The following is a 17,036-nucleotide window of genomic DNA, read 5'->3' on the forward strand; positions in this document are numbered from 1 at the left end:
CATTTAATAAAGAATTGCGAGCATAGTAATGTATTGATATAATGTGAGCTAGAATCCTTAAGATTGGAAAGAGTTTTAAATGACCCTGTTTGGAGACCTGCCTGTGTGGTCCCCTGGGGATCTGCAAGCCACTTGGTAATATCGTAACCCAAAATACAAACACTCACTTTGAGGTACATTTTTCTTCAGTTGAGCCCAAATTAACTCCTGTTGCTTTACAAATTCAAATTTTATGATTTTACCCCCTGGACAAAAAGAGAACCTTTCATGTTTTCAAAAATCATTCTTTAACTCACTTTCTAAGCAATAATCACAAATTTTCATTTTCTAATTTTTTAATCATCCTGCTGACTTTTCACAGAACTATCCTTGCATTGAAATAAAGAGAAGCTGCACAAGAGTTTGTCCACAAGCAATCAAGTACTCAGTTTTAGGATTTGGGTACATTTTATGGCAGGGAAAGCATACTAGATAAATAATCATTACAAAGAAACACCAGCCAAGAACTTTCTAGACCATTAAAAATTCTCAAGCAATGACTTTTAAAATGATAAATGGCACTAGGATAATATATCCTTAAACATTTTCGTACAGACACGTTCATGCGCTTTGAAGATAAACTCCAAGAACTATGTTCCACTTCACATAACTGTTTTTATTATCTTTCTCTATGCAAGTGCCTTGTAGTTTCCAGAAATGACGTCTTTCCTTCTCATCTGATGTAAAATCTGAATCCCATTGGCAAATAGACAATCATATTTAAGATTGAATTACTTGTTTTACCCCCTAAGTTTCCATCAGATGACAGAGAATAAACATTAATATGGTACCAAAACGGTGATTTTCTTTCTCCTATGATTTCTTTCCCCAACATCTTAAAAAAACACCAAAAAATAAAATCAATCCATCAACAAATATCCGATGATTTGGGGCCCAGTTAAATAACTAAAGTAAATTGAAGAGGAAAATCAATTACATTAAGCTACAGAAGCAGGTGTCAGCATTAATATTACCCAGTATGCCAGTGTCCGGACACAGCAATGAAGGAAAATTCTTTTCAAATTGCAAAGGAACTTGGTTTTAAATTAATTTTTTATTTTACTAAAAATATACTCCATTCTTACATTCCTTATAAGAAATACTTTAATATACGGATACGGAATTAACTTATAATTCTCAAGTTAACATGAATTAAATACTCATGAAGGCCTTTAAATTCCAAGCATCAGACTTGAGGATTTAAAAGTTCATGGAAGTCTGAAGCCTATTTACCTACTTACGGTGTATTTCAATTCAAGAAATTTTTTTTACCCCTTCCTTTCTTTTGTTAACATACTATTTGCGTCAAAACAAAAGAGTAGATATGTTCTCACTAAAGCTTTTTTAAAAGTCTAATAAAAAAACAGGAAAATAATTTTTAAAGTATAAGAAAAGCCAGGGGCAAAATACATTTAATGAAACATGAAATTATAATGACAATATTTCATGGATCTAAGCTTATTAATACCTAACAGATAAATTATGTGCCTTAAATGTTTAATCAAAATATTTCCTCTTAAGATAATTTTGTCAGTACAAGGAAAAAAATCATACTTCATGGTACATTATTGAGGAAAAAATACCTGTTTTTACTGACCTAAAACATACATAGAGGGAAAATTAATAACTACTGTTGAACATGCTTAATTTTTATTCATATCATGTAAGTCAAATGTCATGCTAAAAATAGTTACTCCTCTACAGAAGTATTTTCAAATCTTTCCATTTCTTTTAAAAACATGATTTCAAATTTTGATAAATCCTTAATCAGATAAGCACTTCGCTATGCAATTAAAACAGAGTTCAATTCTCAACAATCTGTATCTTCCAACCCATAAGGCCTTAAATAAGAACACCTGAGAATTTAGATTTGAACATAATCCCCAAATGCTGTTTATCTTTTCCAAGATGGAACACAAAGTGTTCGCCTGGCCTCTGATCCCCAGCGCGCAGTGCGCACCCCTCTCCCCAGGACACCACGGAAAGCCAGCTGCAGACAAGCACTAGACAGAGAAGCCGAGCAGGACCAGACAGCAGTGTTGACACTGTTGGGTGCATTCAGACTCTCAGGTACAGAGAAGCATCCACCGCTCTCCTCTTTCTCTCCCTCACTCTCATTCAAAGTGTCTGGCCAGACTCCAAGTTGCGGGCTTCAGAGATATTTACCTTACTCTCTTCTGAGAGGGAGTTAGCTGCTGGTTGGGTGAGTCTGAAAGAGTTCTTTGCATTACTCTGAAATATAAAGCCTCTGACTCAGACACTCCCTGCTTCCTTTTGTGATGACCAGGGTAGTTTAAATAATGTCATTAAAGTGGAGTTAGGTCCAGGCCCTTTTACAGAGCAAATTAAAAGCAATGTGCACCGTGTGAGCTACAGATCCAATTCAAAGTAGTTAAAACAGGTATATTTTTAATGAATCAAGATGTAGCATGAAATTTAATTCGATATTAACGTCTCACAGTTTTTTCATACAGTATGTGTAGATATTCGCTCAGAGTGGTACCAGTAGAATTTTTATATATGGAAGGGCAGGCTTTTCAAATTCGATCTCTGATCTTTGTTTGCGTCCTCACCTTGAAGGTTCGTATTCTAGGGTGTAGAGGCTTAGCTGTCACGCAGGAACACCAGTGCAGTCCTGGGAGGTGAAGACAGGGCGGAGCGCTGGGGAGCAGAGTTGGGGCAGGAGGCGCTGAATTTGGGGATTTCTGTGTTCAGAGGCAGCAGGGGAGGGGACTCTTTCAGGAAGGAGAGGGTTTAACTTCACATGGTGTTTCTGACATTGCCCTACACATTATTCCTATGAGCGTTTACCCACCCTGCCTTCATCTTAATTGTACGTTTTAATGCTAAATTGGAAAATCCTGACCATTTAAAGTTTTCTAAGGTGAATATCCTACCAGAGGGACAGATGTGTTTGAACATATGAAACAGGGTGCGGAGAGGTCTACCTCCAACATAGGAATACATTAGCGATGGGAACATTAGGAACTAAACAAACAAAAAATAAGAAAAAAAGTATAATTCTTAACTCCAGAGAAAACAAAGATTACACGGGGAAATATATATCCTACTACACTTTATAGCTCAGCTCTGGATAACATTCCCTTAGTTGTAATGATTTAAATATTAAGCATTGAGCTAGACAAGATTTATGATGCATGACCTTAGGGATGTTAGGAGGAGGAAATTGTCGGGGGTCGGGGGGGCGTAGGGTGAGGAACCAGGTATCTGAGAGGCACATCATCCTTCCATAAAAGGAAGTCTGTAGATGGTCTCTAAAAGCAAAAAACAAAAAAGGAGCAGCGCTGGCTTGCTGTTTGGATGTCTGGAAAGATACAAGGAGCAGCACTAAACGCCGTTGAGACTGGAAATAAGAATACACTCGTGAAACCATCACCACAATCAACCATGCTTCAAAAAAGTGGTTAAAAAAAAGAAGCAGTGGAGAGTTGTTGTTCCTGCTGAGTGAGAAGCAGAGTGGGGCCGGGGGTGGGGGGGGAGACTGCCGTTTCATGTAAACTAGGTTGTCTCATTTCGACTCCTCACCACCAAGATCGTATATAAACTTGAAAAAAATGAAAGATAAAAGCCTAGATCTAGATTAATTCCCACTTCGGCAACCCTACCAGCTGTGTGACCTTGAGCAAATAACTTAATTTCTCTGAGCCCCATTTTCTCATCCATTAAAATAAGAGTTCACATCAATTATATCTGCATTCATATTTTTATTTACAAATGTAGGCATGTAACGTTACATATTCATCATGTCTGATACACATTATGTTTATGTACATATATACGTATGTGTAAGTATGTGTGTATATGTATGTGTATAATCACCAGCACGGTGCTTGGGGCGGGGTAAGCCCTTGCTAATTTCATTCCTCCCCCTACCTGCCCTCCACCCCCACTTCGCCTTTGGTATATTTTATTGTATGTTATTATCATACAACATCAGAAGTTTTTGTAGAGCATTTTACCCCCTGAAACCTGGGGGTTTGTTGCTACTGTCTCCCTAGAGGGTTAGTTCCATTCCTCTGAGGCAAATGACACAGCAGCTTCTTTGGAAGGATTTTCTTCATAGGAGGAGGGGGCAGGGCTGTCAGGAGTCACGAGCAGTTGTGAGCGGAATTTCAGAATCAACGCAGCAGGGAGAAGAGGCAACTGGCAGGCTGGAGGTGCATTTGTGGAGGGAGGGACCCGTTTGCCTGGGACTTCTCCTGGTTTTAGCCCTGCAAGGCCCACAGCCCAGGAACTCCCTCAGTCCTGGCAGGGCGCCCCCACCCCAAGAAGGCATCCGCTCCATCGTTCCCAGGGCTTTTCCCTTGCTCATCTCGTACACCCCAACCAGGTCCCGGTCATTCAGGCACAACTGTCGTAAGACACATAGAACGTATTCTTGACAGTATGCTCTCATCTGCTCACGGATGCCCCAAATCACCACAACAGGAGACCCGGGGTCCCATGCCAGTTAGAAGTAAGACTGAGAAATCAAGTAAGTCAGGAGGAAAAGAATGCACACAGTAGGATTCCTTAATGAAAAGGTCAAGCCAAGCAAAATGGTATTTGTAAGGATGCTTACTTACATAGGTGGGCAGGCTCTCTCAAACAAATGACGGCCTCCACTTACCTCTAGTGGGAAGGGAAGGATTTTTGCTTTTTTTTTGGTAAAAGGATAAGGGAGGGAGGCTTCAGAAGTTCTGATGTTTCATCTGTTTGTTAATTTTTATGAGGATATCGAATGCACTTTTATGTCTCCAAGTTATATTTCGTAATTTTAAAAAGTCAATCAAAAATATAAAGAAAGAAAATGCCTCAGAGATAGGATCATGGCTCACTGTGTATAACTGACAGCTGATCTATTCCTGAGAGCAGGCTTTGGTGGAAGATGGGCTGGGACCCTGAGCCGAGGATAAACAGAGGGGCACTGAGGTAAAGAATAAGATGCTAAACAAGACCAGGAGAACAGACAGAGACGATGCTCAGCAGAGATCAGGGGGCCCAGTGTTCCCTGCAGCAGCCCCCAGACCTAACAAGGTCACTGAAGGGAATACAGGCTGCTTCCCCGGAAGGGCAGTCCTCCAAAGATGTGACTTGGAGGCATTTCAGGCCTCTGCACGTGACCATTGGCCATGTTCTCCATCTTTCTCGAGCTTCAGTGGTGAGCTCACCTCTCAGGACAACAGCAGAGACAGGAGCAGCGTACCTGAATATGCAAATCAGTAGTGAATTCACACCAGCGTCCTGGTACGTGGAAGCAGTGGTGAGAACCGGATCTCCTCTCTCACTCACAAAGCAAATGTTTCCACCTCACTGCGGACTGTTCAGCCCTAAATGTTTTCCCACACACTTAGGAATTCCTGTGACGAAGAAGTGAGGTGGAAACCTGGCGCATCACTGTCTAATGAAACCCAGCGAGCATTTCTAAACAGGTTTTTTTTCCCTTAAAAGCTTAGAACTGTTTTAAAGTCTGTCCCTGGTGCTGTCTACACCCTGCCCAAGCGCCTGCTTACTGATGTGCAGACCTGGATTCTGGAATGGTTTCCCTGTGACTCAGAGTCAGCACTGTCCCTACAGAAGCTTACAAGCATTTAGCCTTCAAACAGATTGCAAAATAGCATCTGACTAAGGTGGTCATTATGGGATTCACTCAGTTTGCATGTGGATCAGATTTGAAGAGGTAATTTGCTCATCTCTGTCCTTTACCATGTCGATGGTTTTAATGTAACCATAACCAAAAAAAAAAAAAAATCAGGATTTACGGTGTTTATCAGCCTGTCTCAGGACATACTCTCTGTTTGTGACAGACCAGGGTAACAATAGACTAAGGCAAGGCAGCGGTGACTCTGTGAGTTAGCACACAATTTTACTGCAGTTTGTCATTGAACTTTAATAGCCTAATTTTTTTCCAGTATAAATGTGCTTTAATACACTATTTTCATCATTCCTGGAACTCAGATGCTCATCTGGACCCTACGCTATTTTGGCTGGCTTCTCTTGTGCTGTTTCCTCTGCTTGGAATTTTCCAGAGACATGTCTGTTGGGTTAGTAATCTCAGCTGGCTTCTCTGGATGCCTACCTGAATGAGGCAGCTTTAGATAGGAGCTGAAGCTTGGGGGTGTTAGTTCATTCTTGTCACCCCGCCAGCCTCTTCTCCACCCTTCTGATCTGGCAGTGGAAAGCCATTTCTGTAACACCCAGATCCTCCCCGCCGTTCCTTGGAGTGGGGGTTCCCTTTGAAAAGTGGGAAGGTGGAGGGATAGGTAGATCAGGACCAAATGGTGGTGGACACCTTTGCCACCGGAACATGCCACACAGGGGCATGCAGCCCAGTCTGCCATCGCATCATGGACTGTTACGTCACAGCCACCTGCATCTGCTGCATGGAAGGCACTGCAAGCCTGGATCTTCTGGCTCAGTATTTTCCAAAGTATAGCCAGTGGTTACCCAAATGGCTGAGTCCTCTATTGGAATTAGAAGATACCATCGCCTTACAGTTACTTGTCAGTTTTGTAGAGTTTCACCTCCTTCCTGCTAACTTAGACAAAATCCAGTAGAGCAGTTATTGCTCGTTTCCATGGTGGTTTGTGAGTAATAGAATAGTGGAGGAAAATAAAGTCACAAATATTCCCTGAAAGTTAATTTTGACTTAGCAGTTGCAATACATTTTCTGATGGTGGTTGTTAAAGTGGAAAATACAAGCTTGCACATGGATTTCCTGTTCTCTTGGATTCTACGTGCCGTGGTAATTGACGAGAGCAAGCTGACATATTTTTCATTCTACATTCTTTCTATTCCCTATCTATAGTAGGGATAAAACACTTTCAAGTGGTAAAACGGTCAGTGGTTAAAAGGCAAGTGATCCGAATGACACACAAACTGTATAATCCTCCTGGAATTACCAAGAGTTGACTTTATATCTGAACATTTTAAGGTCACACCAATCGTGCTTTTGTTGTCTGCTGTTTAGACCAAAGTTAGCAAAGGCAGTTGTACAAAGTGTGTGTGTGTGTGTGTGTGTGTGTGTGTGTGAAGGGTGACGCAGGTGCTATGAGAATGTGGCGATGTGACAGTGACACCAGGTATGAAGAAATGATTATTAGAATATGAGGGCAACGCACCCTTCTGGTAAAGCCACTTGTAGGTGAGGCAGTAGGTAGGTTAGGGACAAACCAGCAAACAAGGAAGGCTCCCTCAGAAACTAATGCTTATCCGGAAGGCAAACTAGACCATGAACTTGAAGGTAAACTCTACTGTTATTTTGCTTCCTGTAGTGCCCAGTGCTTACAATTACATGAAAGATGAAGCAATGCACTGCAGACATTTAGAGCATGTGTTTCACCAGGAAATCCTGAGAGTAGAGGTTAGCAAACTTTTCTATAAGGAGTCAGACAGTAAATTTTAAGGGGTTTGTGGGCCAGGTGGCCATCTTTCACAACTCAGTTTTCCACTTGGAGCATGAAAGCAGACATAGCTAATAAGTAAACAAGTGGACGTGGCTGTTTTCCAATAAAACGTTCTTTACAAAATCAGATGGTGAGCCAGGTTTGGACTAAGAGGCAAATTTGCCAATCCCCAACCTAAAGCATTAGAGGGCACTCTGAAAGTCAGGTAGGAGAGGAAAGGCTTTGATGAACCACCCAGTTGATTCTTGAAAGACCTATGTCCAATGTTATAATTTAAAACTATCGCACCAACTAGATCTAGAAAAAGGCAACAGCAACTTAGCCTCTCTCTCGACCCTCAAAAGCATCAGTATATTATCACTATTTATTTTATTATTATTATACCTATTTTGCAGCCAAAAATTAGGATTTCAAGCCATTCGGTTGCTTTTGCAAGGATACACATATTATCAAGGATGAAATAGAATTTATATACAATCATTTGACTTTATAAGAATTAGAAAATCCAGAAGCTAAATTTTCATGTTGCAGCTGACTAAATTTCCTAGGCAAAGAAGATGAATCTTCTGTGTTACTAGCTCTTAACATGGAACAGAAACTTTCAAAATGATGATTGAGAATGGGTTTTGGATCATTTGCTTTAAACAAAAAAAAAAAAGGAAAGGAAAAGAAAGAAGAGAAAAGGAAAGGACAGAAAAGAAAAGGGAAGGAAAGAAAGAAAAGAAAAAAAAAACAATGGGAAAAGCTAGCTTCTAGAAAGCCGAGACACAAACATTAGATGTGTTCAGTGTCTGAGTCATCTTTTACAAGCGTCAGGATTTGCTCAGCAGTTGGGAGGCATTTTTCATACAAGTTTAAGAATAAAGCTGATTTTCCTGCATCCAATATGTTGCCCAGTGTGAAACGTGCCGCCATCCACAGTCATTCTATCTCAAAGATCACACAACACAACCCTGTATAGAATAGAGGTTGGATAGGGGAGCTCACCGTGCCTTCGGGGAAGTGCAGGAGGTGATGGCTTTACCAAGCAAGGAGGTGTCTGACTACAGGAGCCCAGATGCTGGAGGCAACACTGTAAGTTTGAAGGCAGGTGAATGCTTATGACAGGCAGAGTCCTCAGGCTCCCGGGCTTCCCCATCCACCTTAGGGAGCCTGAGCAGACCTAGATGCCTGGAATAACCCAGCACGCACAGGAGTCCCACTTACCTCCTCCCGCTGCTCTTCTCCAGCCTTCACTGCTGGGCTTCAGCTCCTGCCTCCTCCCTCCTAAGGCTTCTCCCTCCTCCCACCTCACTTCTGCCGTTCAGGGAACATTTCCCAGACTTCCCCTTGGCTCAGCCCCCAAGGGAGAGGTTGAGAACAGCCGCATCAGTGACAACAGTGCATGAGAAGTCTCTCCCCTCTCCCAGATGGCACTAGAGGAAAATCATGGAAGGGGCACCAAGGAGGGACACCAACTGGGCTCCCCTGTCCGGCTCAGGAAGGCACGTGGCATCTGCCTGCTCAACAGAAAACACGGAGCAGTGCCATGATGTCTGCCTTCACTCTCCTACTTGATCATGGGCACGTAACCCCACCAAACCCTGGAAGAAATACTGTAGAGCCTGCCCTTTCATGTTCCTTCTAAACCGTGTATACCTGGGTGTGGGGCAGGTCATGGGTTGAGGGTTGGGGAGTCAAAGCCAGCAGAATAGAACACAAGTTGGGATGCACACGAGGGTGCGCCATGGTCAAGAGGGGCCAAGCACCAGGAGAGAACATGGACAGTCCTGTCCTCCGTCCAGGAATGAGGTCGGTCGAATGCCTCGGTTTTATCCACTCCTAGGGTGGTCATTTTCTAGGGCTCAAATGGTGTCCCTGAAAAATGAAGTGACTCAAGTCCCAGATCTCATGACAAGCTTGCAACATAAGGTTGTTGCAAATAACAAATGGCAACGTGCAACTCTGGAGACATGCTGACAATCCACATAGCACAACAGAGGTCATATATTATGAACTGAACATCAAGATAGGTCTTCAGGGAAGTGTACTTCTGGTGGCAAAATACAGAAGGTGTGACATAGCCGGAAATCCCAGCTCCTCTCTGTATCCACGTGACTTTGGCCAGCAGCTTAGCATCTTCATGGCTTGATTTGCTCTTTTTAAAAAAAAATGGGGATAATTACTGTAAATTTATGGTTGAGAGGATTACTGGTAGCATATGTAAAGTACTTGCTATGTAGTTGGCATTTAATAAGTGTAGTTTTTATTCTTGTAATAGATGGGGACAGTCCTGGAGAATCCAGTGCATGGGAACTCCTCCTATAGTATTTTTCTGTCTCTACATTATTCCTCAAGGTGCACCTCAAGTCCCACCATTTCCACCATGAGCCCATACTGATTTATTTCTTGATAATATGCTTTTATCATATATTGTACTGAATTTTTCTCTTATTCGATGGAATGTTACATGGGCACTTCTACGTAAGCCACCCCTATCGCAGCTTTTCTCGACCACAGGAAGCAAGCCATGCTGTTTTCAATTCCTTTTGTGCTCAACACACTGTCAAAACAGATCACAGAAAGCAATAGCTATAAAGGAAACAGTAGTCAATTTCATCAACATAGAGAACCTTGATCATCAAAGAGACACCTTGAAGAGAAAAAAGACAAGCCACAGAGGGGGAGAAGGCATTTGCAGTAAATATTTCTGACAAAGACCTGTTATCTAGAATATTTAAAGTTGGACAAATCAGTGACACAAGGAAAGACAACCCAGTGGAAAAAAAAATGTGCAAAGGTTTGAACAGGAACTTCACAAAAGGGAAATCCAAATATCCAGGAGTGTATGAAAAGAATCTCGCATCATGAGTCACCAGTGAAATGCAAATTAGAATCACAATGAGGGACGTCTGCACACCCACTATTGTTAATCAGACTAATGCTACCAAGTGTTACTGAGAATATGGAGCAACTGGAACTCACATGTATTGCTGGTGGAAATATAAACCGTAAGAAAAACTACTTTGGAATGCTCTTTGGCCGTCTCTGCTAAAGCTGATCTTAAGTCTATGCTCTAATCCAGCTCTTTCAGTCCTAGATGCGTGTGTGTATATTTGTGCCAAATTAATCACATATTCTGCATCTCGTTACTTGCACCCTGTGTATTTAGTGCCAAATTTTGGAAACTCAAAGACTCTGATCTCTTTCAGATTCAGGTATGTGCAAACAAAAGCTTCACTTTCAAGCCTATTGTAACCGCTGAGGGTCTAGAAAATAAACAGAAACTTCAGCAATGTCTTTGTCCCACATGGTGCACTCTTTCCTCGTGAAGGCAGGTACATCAAAAGCCTAAAAGGTGGACATGAGAACTCAAGGGAGAAAGTAGTCCTCAAACATTATCTCAAATGTCATCTGCTACAGGTAAAATTTTTAAAGTAAACCAACTGAAAAAAATACAATAATGAGGAATTATTCATATGTCCTGTTGCATCCTGTAAATGAACACTGTACTGCTCTTGAGAGTTATTTTGCAGAAAATTCTTATTGACACAGAAATATGTCCAAAACATATTAAATACCAAAATCAAGTTTAACATGGTATATGAAACATGAACCTTTTTAAAGTGGAGTTTAAATATATGTGTATATACATGTAGGAAAATTCTGGAAGGACACTGGCATAATTTTCAGAAGGGTTAGAATTAAAGGGAGAATTATTGATGAGTTTTTCTTTCTGATTACCTATAATTACTAATGTTTACAACATTGGGTAAATTTTAGTAAATGCATCTCTTTACATATTCAATGGACTTAAGGAGGTAGATCATTTCTCATTAATTATTGCTGGCATTTGCTTCCACTACGTTTTTAGAGGCTGGCATCTCACTTTAGACATATTCAAACAGGTTCAGAGAGGTCCAGTTGGGGAATACTGTATAATTAATTACAAAGTATAATTAATACTTCAGTTAAAAAAAAACCAAAACTTTATCCAAAACCGGTCAGCAGGTAGTAGATTATATAGCACGTTCTACTTTCTCTAGTGCCCGCTCCAGCAGAAGAACAGCGGGCCATGTAAGAGTGAAAAACAAGGCCAGCAGCATAGCGATTTGGCCAGATGGATAACACAGAGTAATAACAGAGCAAAAACAAATGCTAAAGTTTGTGGGCAAATGTCTGTGCAGATACAGGATTTACATAGACTCAAAAAAACTCCTCAGAGGTTCTTACTAACTACAAAGGGATAAAAAAAAAAAAGTAGCTTGACAGTGGAGAAACGTAAAACTCGTCTAATTTTCCAGGTGAGCAAGGTAAACATCACTGGCACTAAGACGTGTCAACGCGATGAACACCCTGACATGGTGCGCTCGGGACACAACCCCGTGCTTCCGGATCTCTTGCCCAAAATGCATGATCTCCCTCCAATTAGGAGGCTACATCAGACGAATCCAGATTAACGGACATTCTATAAAATAATGGGTCAGTACTCTTCAAAATGTCAAGGACATGAAACACAAAGGAAAACCAGGAACTTTTACAGACTGAAGGAGGCTGAGAAGAAATAGTAACCAAATACGATGTGAAACCCTGTAGGTATAATCCCAGAACAAACAGAGGACACTTGTGGGGAAATGAATAAAATTCAAATAAGGTTTGTTATTTAATTCAATAAGCTGTCCCGAAGGTAGTTTTTCATTCTTCATGTCTACACTATGGTTGTGGAAGATGTTAAGATTAGGAGAAGTGGAGTGAGAGACATAAGGGAACTCTTTGTACTATGTTTGCAAGTTTTCTGTAAGCCTAAAATTCATTCAGAATAAGAGATTTTAAAAAATAAATAAATGCTTAGAACATGAAAAACGAAGAAAAGAAAATGTCAGATATTTCTGAGGCCCTGCTATAAGCCAGATACTGTTCTAGACTCAGTCACGAATGCTGCAGCCAAATCCCGCACTGTCTGGTTTATACTCCTTCTGCAGACATAGTGCACATCAAGCAAATAAAGAGGAAAAGAGGGGTTATTAAACCCAAATCGAAAGAAGCAATGAGTAGAAATTTAATAAATATTTATAGTGGCTGATTGAAAGAGCCCGTTTTGCTGTTTTACCAATAGGGTTCAAGGTAAGATTTGCACGTTAAACACCATTCATTCGCCAAGCCCTCCGCTCCTTCCTGTGACCATGCCTGCCATCTAGTGATGAGATGGGGAACTGCAGCAATACATCTCTAGCCTAGAAGTTAGTGTCAGTTCACTCAAACGCTTTAGGGATTATAGCATTTTAAGAGGATCTGTGTCAGACGCTGTGGTAGAACCCAAGTCTCTAAACTGCCAATATAACCCTTCCTCCAGCGTCCACAAATGTACTGAGTAGCATTACAGTGCAGAGGGTGGAACACAGACTCTGCAGCCGAGCTGCTTGGCCCCTTCGTGGAGTTTTTGGTGATGTCCAAAGAGAGTGAGCAGATTCCACGCTGAGCCAAACACGAGGGAGGAAAGAGCAGGGAATCCCAGAGAAGACTTGGGGACCTAGGGAAGTGAGGAGTGTGATTCTAAAGGACTCGCGTTAATCAGTGAGATCGAATCCAGAAAGAGACCGTTAGTTCTATGTCGTCTGGGAAATGCAGGCTGTACAAGGACATACAGTGATTGAATAAACAGAAAGCAGTATTTAAAAAAAAAATAAATCGCTAGGTTGTGCATAGAACCTGGAAACCCTGCCAAATCCCAGTCCAGTAAATGTCAGTCAACAGCTTTATTACTTCCTAACAAAGGGGCTTTTCAGCACTGATGGTCAAAGACGTTTGGGGGCCACACTGGGGAGTTCTTGGCGTAGTCGTATCAGAGCTGTTGTCGGCGAGTCTGACTCACTCCGCGTTACTGGACAATTCCATCACGCAGTGAAGCATCCTGATGGCGCCCTTCACTGTCACACCTAACTTGTCAGAGATGCTGCCTACATACAACCAAAATAAACCACAAGCAGGCCTTTTCTCCCCGCCTCTAAAGGGCTCTAGGCCTGCCAAGGTGATGTTAACGTGGAAAATGCTCCTTTGTGATTTATTTCATGGGATTTATGATGCATCTTTCCCATCGTAAGGATGGCTTCTTGGAAGCCCATGTGACCTTTCTAGAAGGCCAGTCAGATCGAGTCAGTATCCTGAGAAGAGAGCCCTCCCTCCCTGAAATGGCCTAGGGGGCTCCCCACTGAGAGGACCCCACCCATCACCCCATCCTCATCACTTGTCCTTGCCCATAACAGTCTTATCGCAGCACCCAGCACCCAGTTGTTGTTCCTGTTCTAAAGTCCGTTGTCTCTGCTAAAATACATGCTTATGAGGACAAACGCTGTGGCTCTTTGTTACTCACTACGTATCTATGGCTTAACGTGGTGCTTTGGAACCTAATGGGCGCTCAAGAAATATTTCTTCAAGAAATGAACCAGGGTAGCAACAAATAATGAAATGGCAAGAACGCTTTAAAGGCATTCACTCTGGGGCAGCAGGTTTGGTGTTGGCTGGAGGGATATGTGCCTTCGGGGGTGTGGTGGGGGCTGGGTTGGGTGTCTCATTGAACTCTACTTCCACTGTTGACACAAAGAAAGCACAGGAGCCCCCAGTGGAAAGAAGTAAAAAAGGAGAAGCTTCTCACCAGAGGGTCCCAGAGGAAGAAGATGGGTGGCATTCTCAGGAAGAGAATCCGAGGACCACGGAGACACCAGAGCAAAGGTCGGGGGATGATAACGTACCATGGGGTTATTGTTGCCAGGAGAACCGGGGCCTCCTATGAGCAGCCCTTTCTCTGCCGTCTTCGGTAACTCAACACCAACGGACAGGATGACCTCAGACCGTGGAGTAATATCCAATAGCGTTAAGGTAGGGAAACCTCGTAACTTATCGTTGAAACCAGAGCACTTCTGAGAGTGAAATGGGAGGCTTAATGCCAAGGACCGCAGAAGTCAGGTGGAACTGAGCCAGTCACACCAGGATTAGCGTCTTCCCCTTCACCCGGACACGTCAGAGGACGGCACGTGGGGAAGGAGCCTGATCCTGCAAATGAGGGAGTTTGAAGGGGAGTTTTCCCCAAGAGTGGTCTCCATTAAGTCTTTGCTTCCAGAGGGGAGGGGACGGCTCAGTGGTAGAGCGCATGCTTAGCATACATGAGGTCCTGGGTTCAATCCTCAATACCACCATTAAAAAAAAAATCTTTGTTTCTGCCATTCCATTCTGCTCCTGACATTTTCTGAGACCCAAAAAAAGAAGTGACAGATCTGGAAGTAAAGGGAGAAAACTAGATTTATCAGTAAATATGCAAACAAATCTCTCACTGTACCACTGCCCAAGCGGTAGTTTTTTTCTTTTTTTCACTTTGTCTTTTAAATTTGCAGCAATTGAACACAGAAGAACCACCCTGCACAGAGAAACTCTGTAAAAGTTGACCTTCTACGCCCCACTGATGCACCGTGACTCAGAACTTGATTTAAATGCTATTTGCTGCCCATGGGGGCGACGGGCTTCCCTGCGCAGCAAGGTGTGGGTGTGAACGCCGTTGGGAAAGCTGCAATTTTGTCTGAGTCACGGTGACCGCGTGTGTGCCAAACACCCACTGACCTGGAGGCTCAGTGCTCTTGCAGCAAGCGGGGAAGGGAGTGCTGATAAACACAGGCGAACGTGTCTTAGTCTCAGGACTAAAAACAATAGAAACAAAGACAAAATACTATCAGAGAACACTGGAGGAAAAAGTAAAGTCTTTTTGGTTTTTTGAAATCCAGGTAAATGTGTCTTCCTTCCTTTCTCCCCTACTTCCTTTTCTCTTAACTAATAGTCTTTAGCTTTTAATTAATAGTCAGTAGATTTCTGAAGTAGTTTTAGGTTTACTGAAAAGTTGAGCAGGAAGTACAGACTTCCCATGTGCCCTCTCCACGCCTCCCCCAGTTTCCCCGACTAATGACATCTAAAGCTAGTGTGACACACTCGTGACAATTGACGAGCCTACATTATCATAATTACTATTGTAATAGTATAATAGTAATAGTTAATTCAGTCGGTTGTTACTTAAATACTTTATTATTAACTAAATCCCATCAGATTCACTCTTTGTGATGTTAACCCTCTGTGCTTAGACAAGCGTATCATGATGTGTGTCGCCCATTACAGTATCAGACAGAACAGTGTCACAGCTCTAGGTGGTGGACACCGAGGTTATTTCCCTGCCTTGGCTGCTGGGAATCATGTCGCAGTGAACATGGTGGGGGAGGGCAGATATGTCTTCCCCACACTGATTTCGTTTCCTTTGGATGTGTACCCAGAAGTGGGGTTGGTGGATCATATGGTAATTCTGTTTTTAATTTTTTTTGAGAAACCTCTGTACGGCTGTCGATAATGGCTGAACCAGTTTCCATTCCCACCAACAGGGTCCAAGGGCTCCCTTCACCAAGCCCTGTTATCTCTGGTCTTCTTGATGGCACCAGCCGCCGCGGGGAAGGGGCCAGCATTCACTGCACAGACTTCACTCACTGTCTTCCCGGGGTGTTTAAAGTGAACAGCAGATGCCAAGAAACAGCTCATTTTTTACCCCCGGCATTGTTGCTCCGTGTCTCTTGCTGTTCCACAACGAAACCTGCTGGATTATCCTGTGAACGAAGCCAACGTGGCTTCTTGGCTTTATGCCGTGTGACAAGCGGGCTCGGGGAAGGATCCTTAGAAGCAAGACTGCCATTCCAAGGCCACGAGCCATTTCATGTGTTATTTTAAGGAGATATTGTGCAGTCTTCTACTTCCCTGAAATTGTTGCTTGCTTGTATTTTATTATTAAAGAATAAAGTAAGCCCATCCTTCAGTGCCCCACTGGAAAGGAAAAGCCGTCATTGGATGCCCCCCCACCCCAGCTGTACAAGGACTCTGCCCGTCACCGCCTCTGCCCCGAAGGGGAGAGACGGGAGACTGGAGCAGCTGGTCTGTGCTCAGACCTCGGAGGGAGGCCAGGAAGAAAGAGGGCCCTGGGAAGGCAGTCATGGATTATGACCCCTGTCACCAGATTATTACTTCATGTTATCTTGAGTAGAAATTAAGGAGGCTTTCTTTAAAAAAAATTTTTTTAGTAAAACTTTTCTGATTGATTACTGGTTTCTGCTGTTGTGAAATTTTACGCATTGCATTTTTGAGAGAGAGGAGGGAGGGAGGGAAGGAAGAAGAGGAAGAAAAACCTATTAATTCAACTTAAAGCCCCAAAAGATTTTGGCCAGAGATTCCACTAAAATGCTCACTGAGTAGACGTTCCCTTGTCCACAGTCTCCTTTCGTTAAGTAGTTAATTGCTGCCGAGTATGGAAAACCCTCAAAGTACTGAAGGCATTCCACGTATTTATTAGAATTCACAGTGTTAGATGTATACACGCAGGGAAAATAACAGATTTTAAAACCCAACCAAAATTGAAGCCCTTCATTTGGTTTTCAGAAGGTAAAGTGGTAACTGATTCAAGAGCTCACTGATTTATCCAAGTCAAGAAAAGCTCATTGTTTAAGACTTTTCTCACTGACTTGCTCAGCCAGACAACACTTAAATGAGGCCCCAAAGAAAAGAGAGCAAAGGAGGCTTTTTTGGAAACATCCC

The 17,036-nt window shown here is 42.5% G+C and overlaps 1 long non-coding RNA gene across 2 annotated transcripts in view; it reads left to right on the forward strand.

Annotated features, from left to right (window-relative positions):
• Positions 1-15,358, forward strand: part of LOC140690530 (uncharacterized) — a 94,557-nt gene extending 79,199 nt beyond the window's left edge. For both annotated transcript variants that reach the window (XR_012065843.1, XR_012065842.1), the window contains 2 exons: positions 1,948-2,109; positions 14,813-15,358. This is a non-coding gene — a long non-coding RNA (uncharacterized lncRNA). The remainder of the gene's footprint in view (positions 1-1,947; positions 2,110-14,812) is intronic.
• The last annotated feature ends 1,678 nt before the right edge of the window (positions 15,359-17,036 follow it).

This window comes from Vicugna pacos, chromosome 30 (assembly GCF_048564905.1).
Source record: "Vicugna pacos chromosome 30, VicPac4, whole genome shotgun sequence".
Taxonomy (NCBI): domain Eukaryota; kingdom Metazoa; phylum Chordata; class Mammalia; order Artiodactyla; family Camelidae; genus Vicugna; species Vicugna pacos.